The sequence below is a fragment of the Phaseolus vulgaris genome, chromosome 9 (assembly GCF_051622355.1).
Source record: "Phaseolus vulgaris cultivar YP4 chromosome 9, ASM5162235v1, whole genome shotgun sequence".
NCBI classification, from domain to species: Eukaryota; Viridiplantae; Streptophyta; class Magnoliopsida; order Fabales; family Fabaceae; genus Phaseolus; species Phaseolus vulgaris.
Genome location: NC_143506.1, coordinates 780,875 through 787,500, shown reverse-complemented (window position 1 = coordinate 787,500; position 6,626 = coordinate 780,875).

Below are 6,626 nucleotides of genomic sequence, written 5' to 3'. Positions count from 1 at the left end.
AATTGATTTTGACATGGTTGGTGCATAGCCAAGTTCCATGATTTTGGATTTTTGGCTTGATTTTGTGACTTGGTGGTGATTTTGGTGAAAAACGAAAATCATGGTTTTGGAAAAGTGGCTGGACTCAATCCTCACAAATGCCTCCAAAGTGATGTGGGAGAAGTTTGGGATCAAAAGGAATTGATCTTGACATGGTTGGTGCATAGCCAAGTTCATGATTTTGGATTTTTGGCTTGATTTTGTGGCTTGGTGGTGATTTTGGTGAAAAACGAAAATCATGGTTTTGGAAAAGTGGCTGGACTCAATCCTCACAAATGCCTTCAAAGTGATGTGGGAGAAGTTTGGGATCAAAAGGAATTGATCTTGACATGGTTGGTGCATAGCCAAGTTCATGATTTTGGTGTTTTGGCTTGATTTTGGGGCTTGGTGGTGATTTTGGTGAAAAACGAAAATCATGGTTTTGGAAAAGTGGCTGGACTCAATCCTCACAAATGCATTCAAAGTGATGTGGGAGAAGTTTGGGATCAAAAGGAATTGATCTTGGCATGGTTGGTGCATAGCCAAGTTCCATGATTTTGGATTTTTGGCTTGATTTTGTGACTTGATGGTGATTTTGGTGAAAAACGAAAATCATGGTTTTGGAAAAGTGGCTGGACTCAATCCTCACAAATGCCTTCAAAGTGATGTGGGAGAAGTTTGGGATCAAAAGGAATTGATCTTGGCATGGTTGGTGCATAGCCAAGTTCCATGATTTTGGATTTTTGGCTTGATTTTGTGACTTGATGGTGATTTTGGTGAAAAACGAAAATCATGGTTTTGGAAAAGTGGCTGGACTCAATCCTCACAAATGCATTCAAAGTGATGTGGGAGAAGTTTGGGATCAAAAGGAATTGATTTTGACATGGTTGGTGCATAGCCAAGTTCCATGATTTTGGATTTTTGGCTTGATTTTGTGACTTGATGGTGATTTTGGTGAAAAACGAAAATCATGGTTTTGGAAAAGTGGCTGGACTCAATCCTCACAAATGCCTTCAAAGTGATGTGGGAGAAGTTTGGGATCAAAAGGAATTGATTTTGACATGGTTGGTGCATAGCCAAGTTCCATGATTTTGGATTTTTGGCTTGATTTTGTGACTTGGTGGTGATTTTGGTGAAAAACGAAAATCATGGTTTTGGAAAAGTGGCTGGACTCAATTCTCACAAATGCCTTCAAAGTGATGTGGGAGAAGTTTGGGATCAAAAGGAATTGATCTTGGCATGGTTGGTGCATAGCCAAGTTCATGATTTTGTGACTTGGTGGTGATTTTGGTGAAAAACGAAAATGTTGGTTTTGGAAAAGTGGCTGGACTCAATCCTCACAAATGCCTTCAAAGTGATGTGGGAGAAGTTTGGGATCAAAAGGAATTGATCTTGACATGGTTGGTGCATAGCCAAGTTCATGATTTTGGTGTTTTGGCTTGATTTTGTGGCTTGGTGGTGATTTTGGTGAAAAACGAAAATCATTGTTTTGGAAAAGTGGCTGGACTCAATCCTCACAAATGCCTTCAAAGTGATGTGGGAGAAGTTTGGGATCAAAAGGAATTGATCTTGGCATGGTTGGTGCATAGCCAAGTTCCCTGATTTTGGATTTTTGGCTTGATTTTGTGACTTGGTGGTGATTTTGGTGAAAAACGAAAATCATGGTTTTGGAAAAGTGGCTGGACTCAATCCTCACAAATGCCTTCAAAGTGATGTGGGAGAAGTTTGGGATCAAAAGGAATTGATTTTGACATGGTTGGTGCATAGCCAAGTTCCATGATTTTGGATTTTTGGCTTGATTTTGTGACTTGGTGGTGATTTTGGTGAAAAACGAAAATCATGGTTTTGGAAAAGTGGCTGGACTCAATTCTCAAAAATGCCTTCAAAGTGATGTGGGAGAAGTTTGGGATCAAAAGGAATTGATCTTGGCATGGTTGGTGCATAGCCAAGTTCATGATTTTGTGACTTGGTGGTGATTTTGGTGAAAAACGAAAATGTTGGTTTTGGAAAAGTGGCTGGACTCAATCCTCACAAATGCCTTCAAAGTGATGTGGGAGAAGTTTGGGATCAAAAGGAATTGATCTTGACATGGTTGGTGCATAGCCAAGTTCATGATTTTGGTGTTTTGGCTTGATTTTGTGGCTTGGTGGTGATTTTGGTGAAAAACGAAAATCATTGTTTTGGAAAAGTGGCTGGACTCAATCCTCACAAATGCCTTCAAAGTGATGTGGGAGAAGTTTGGGATCAAAAGGAATTGATCTTGGCATGGTTGGTGCATAGCCAAGTTCCATGATTTTGTGGCTTGGTGGTGATTTTGGTGAAAAACGAAAATGTTGGTTTTGGAAAACTGGCTGGACTCAATCCTCACAAATGCCTTCAAAGTGATGTGGGAGAAGTTTGGGAGCAAAAGGAATTGATCTTAACATGGTTGGTGCATAGCCAAGTTCATGATTTTGGATTTTTGGCTTCATTTTGTGGATTGGTGGTGATTTTGGTGAAAAACGAAAATCATGGTTTTGGAAAACTGGCTGGACTCAATCCTCACAAATGCCTTCAAAGTGATGTGGGAGAAGTTTGGGATCAAAAGGAATTGATCTTGGCATGGTTGGTGCATAGCCAAGTTCATGATTTTGTGGCTTGGTGGTGATTTTGGTGAAAAACGAAAATGTTGGTTTTGGAAAACTGGCTGGACTCAATCCTCACAAATGCCTTCAAAGTGATGTGGGAGAAGTTTGGGATCAAAAGGAATTGATCTTGACATGGTTGGTGCATAGCCAAGTTCCATGATTTTGGTGTTTTGGCTTGATTTTGTGACTTGATGGTGATTTTGGTGAAAAACGAAAATCATGGTTTTGGAAAAGTGGCTGGACTCAATCCTCACAAATGCCTTCAAAGTGATGTGGGAGAAGTTTGGGATCAAAAGGAATTGATCTTGGCATGGTTGGTGCATAGCCAAGTTCCATGATTTTGGATTTTTGGCTTGATTTTGTGACTTGGTGGTGATTTTGGTGAAAAACGAAAATCATGGTTTTGGAAAACTGGCTGGACTCAATCCTCACAAATGCCTCCAAAGTGATGTGGGAGAAGTTTGGGATCAAAAGGAATTGATCTTGGCATGGTTGGTGCATAGCCAAGTTCATGATTTTGGATTTTTGGCTTGATTTTGTGGCTTGGTGGTGATTTTGGTGAAAAACGAAAATCATGGTTTTGGAAAAGTGGCTGGACTCAATCCTCACAAATGCCTTCAAAGTGATGTGGGAGAAGTTTGGGATCAAAAGGAATTGATCTTGACATGGTTGGTGCATAGCCAAGTTCATGATTTTGGTGTTTTGGCTTGATTTTGTGGCTTGGTGGTGATTTTGGTGAAAAACGAAAATCATGGTTTTGGAAAAGTGGCTGGACTCAATCCTCACAAATGCCTTCAAAGTGATGTGGGAGAAGTTTGGGATCAAAAGGAATTGATTTTGACATGGTTGGTGCATAGCCAAGTTCCATGATTTTGGATTTTTGGCTTGATTTTGTGACTTGGTGGTGATTTTGGTGAAAAACGAAAATCATGGTTTTGGAAAAGTGGCTGGACTCAATCCTCACAAATGCCTCCAAAGTGATGTGGGAGAAGTTTGGGATCAAAAGGAATTGATCTTGACATGGTTGGTGCATAGCCAAGTTCATGATTTTGGATTTTTGGCTTGATTTTGTGGCTTGGTGGTGATTTTGGTGAAAAACGAAAATCATGGTTTTGGAAAAGTGGCTGGACTCAATCCTCACAAATGCCTTCAAAGTGATGTGGGAGAAGTTTGGGATCAAAAGGAATTGATCTTGACATGGTTGGTGCATAGCCAAGTTCATGATTTTGGTGTTTTGGCTTGATTTTGTGGCTTGGTGGTGATTTTGGTGAAAAACGAAAATCATGGTTTTGGAAAAGTGGCTGGACTCAATCCTCACAAATGCATTCAAAGTGATGTGGGAGAAGTTTGGGATCAAAAGGAATTGATCTTGGCATGGTTGGTGCATAGCCAAGTTCCATGATTTTGGATTTTTGGCTTGATTTTGTGACTTGATGGTGATTTTGGTGAAAAACGAAAATCATGGTTTTGGAAAAGTGGCTGGACTCAATCCTCACAAATGCCTTCAAAGTGATGTGGGAGAAGTTTGGGATCAAAAGGAATTGATCTTGGCATGGTTGGTGCATAGCCAAGTTCCATGATTTTGGATTTTTGGCTTGATTTTGTGACTTGATGGTGATTTTGGTGAAAAACGAAAATCATGGTTTTGGAAAAGTGGCTGGACTCAATCCTCACAAATGCATTCAAAGTGATGTGGGAGAAGTTTGGGATCAAAAGGAATTGATTTTGACATGGTTGGTGCATAGCCAAGTTCCATGATTTTGGATTTTTGGCTTGATTTTGTGACTTGATGGTGATTTTGGTGAAAAACGAAAATCATGGTTTTGGAAAAGTGGCTGGACTCAATCCTCACAAATGCCTTCAAAGTGATGTGGGAGAAGTTTGGGATCAAAAGGAATTGATTTTGACATGGTTGGTGCATAGCCAAGTTCCATGATTTTGGATTTTTGGCTTGATTTTGTGACTTGGTGGTGATTTTGGTGAAAAACGAAAATCATGGTTTTGGAAAAGTGGCTGGACTCAATTCTCACAAATGCCTTCAAAGTGATGTGGGAGAAGTTTGGGATCAAAAGGAATTGATCTTGGCATGGTTGGTGCATAGCCAAGTTCATGATTTTGTGACTTGGTGGTGATTTTGGTGAAAAACGAAAATGTTGGTTTTGGAAAAGTGGCTGGACTCAATCCTCACAAATGCCTTCAAAGTGATGTGGGAGAAGTTTGGGATCAAAAGGAATTGATCTTGACATGGTTGGTGCATAGCCAAGTTCATGATTTTGGTGTTTTGGCTTGATTTTGTGGCTTGGTGGTGATTTTGGTGAAAAACGAAAATCATTGTTTTGGAAAAGTGGCTGGACTCAATCCTCACAAATGCCTTCAAAGTGATGTGGGAGAAGTTTGGGATCAAAAGGAATTGATCTTGGCATGGTTGGTGCATAGCCAAGTTCCATGATTTTGGATTTTTGGCTTGATTTTGTGACTTGGTGGTGATTTTGGTGAAAAACGAAAATCATGGTTTTGGAAAAGTGGCTGGACTCAATCCTCACAAATGCCTTCAAAGTGATGTGGGAGAAGTTTGGGATCAAAAGGAATTGATTTTGACATGGTTGGTGCATAGCCAAGTTCCATGATTTTGGATTTTTGGCTTGATTTTGTGACTTGGTGGTGATTTTGGTGAAAAACGAAAATCATGGTTTTGGAAAAGTGGCTGGACTCAATTCTCACAAATGCCTTCAAAGTGATGTGGGAGAAGTTTGGGATCAAAAGGAATTGATCTTGGCATGGTTGGTGCATAGCCAAGTTCATGATTTTGTGACTTGGTGGTGATTTTGGTGAAAAACGAAAATGTTGGTTTTGGAAAAGTGGCTGGACTCAATCCTCACAAATGCCTTCAAAGTGATGTGGGAGAAGTTTGGGATCAAAAGGAATTGATCTTGACATGGTTGGTGCATAGCCAAGTTCATGATTTTGGTGTTTTGGCTTGATTTTGTGGCTTGGTGGTGATTTTGGTGAAAAACGAAAATCATTGTTTTGGAAAAGTGGCTGGACTCAATCCTCACAAATGCCTTCAAAGTGATGTGGGAGAAGTTTGGGATCAAAAGGAATTGATCTTGGCATGGTTGGTGCATAGCCAAGTTCCATGATTTTGGATTTTTGGCTTGATTTTGTGACTTGGTGGTGATTTTGGTGAAAAACGAAAATCATGGTTTTGGAAAAGTGGCTGGACTCAATCCTCACAAATGCCTTCAAAGTGATGTGGGAGAAGTTTGGGATCAAAAGGAATTGATTTTGACATGGTTGGTGCACAGCCAAGTTCCATGATTTTGGATTTTTGGCTTGATTTTGTGACTTGGTGGTGATTTTGGTGAAAAACGAAAATCATGGTTTTGGAAAAGTGGCTGGACTCAATTCTCACAAATGCCTTCAAAGTGATGTGGGAGAAGTTTGGGATCAAAAGGAATTGATCTTGGCATGGTTGGTGCATAGCCAAGTTCATGATTTTGTGACTTGGTGGTGATTTTGGTGAAAAACGAAAATGTTGGTTTTGGAAAAGTGGCTGGACTCAATCCTCACAAATGCCTTCAAAGTGATGTGGGAGAAGTTTGGGATCAAAAGGAATTGATCTTGACATGGTTGGTGCATAGCCAAGTTCATGATTTTGGTGTTTTGGCTTGATTTTGTGGCTTGGTGGTGATTTTGGTGAAAAACGAAAATCATTGTTTTGGAAAAGTGGCTGGACTCAATCCTCACAAATGCCTTCAAAGTGATGTGGGAGAAGTTTGGGATCAAAAGGAATTGATCTTGGCATGGTTGGTGCATAGCCAAGTTCCATGATTTTGGATTTTTGGCTTGATTTTGTGACTTGGTGGTGATTTTGGTGAAAAACGAAAATCATGGTTTTGGAAAAGTGGCTGGACTCAATTCTCACAAATGCCTTCAAAGTGATGTGGGAGAAGTTTGGGATCAAAAGGAATTGATCTTGGC